Consider the following 388-nt stretch of genomic DNA (forward strand, 5'->3'; position numbering starts at 1 on the left):
ATTTTTCAGCTCGAAATTGCAGAAAAACAGCTGTTTAGGCATGAAGGAGTGCTCGCACAGCTAACTTTCAATTTTAGCGTAGAGAGCTCTGTGTGAGGGCTAGTTGGTGTAGAAAGCTCAGTCCAATCGGACCAGTGGTGTAAAAGTTATAGCGCTTTGGCTGAACTGCAATTTTGAGCTCAAAAAGTGACGAAGTTTAGAAGAATGAAATTTCGGGCAACAAAAAATTGTTCAATTTTAATATAATTATAACCGCTGGAAAGCCCTTGAGCATAGCTTTCTAATGGTATATTACAATTTTTTTTACTAAAATTAGTTTAGGTTCCAGCTCGAGTTAAAAATTGACTTTTGCTATTTTTTCAAAAAAAAAAAAAAAATTCACTTCAGT

The sequence above is a fragment of the Symsagittifera roscoffensis genome, unplaced genomic scaffold (genome assembly GCF_963678635.1).
Source record: "Symsagittifera roscoffensis unplaced genomic scaffold, txSymRosc1.1 SCAFFOLD_62, whole genome shotgun sequence".
In the NCBI taxonomy this organism is placed as follows: domain Eukaryota; kingdom Metazoa; phylum Xenacoelomorpha; order Acoela; family Convolutidae; genus Symsagittifera; species Symsagittifera roscoffensis.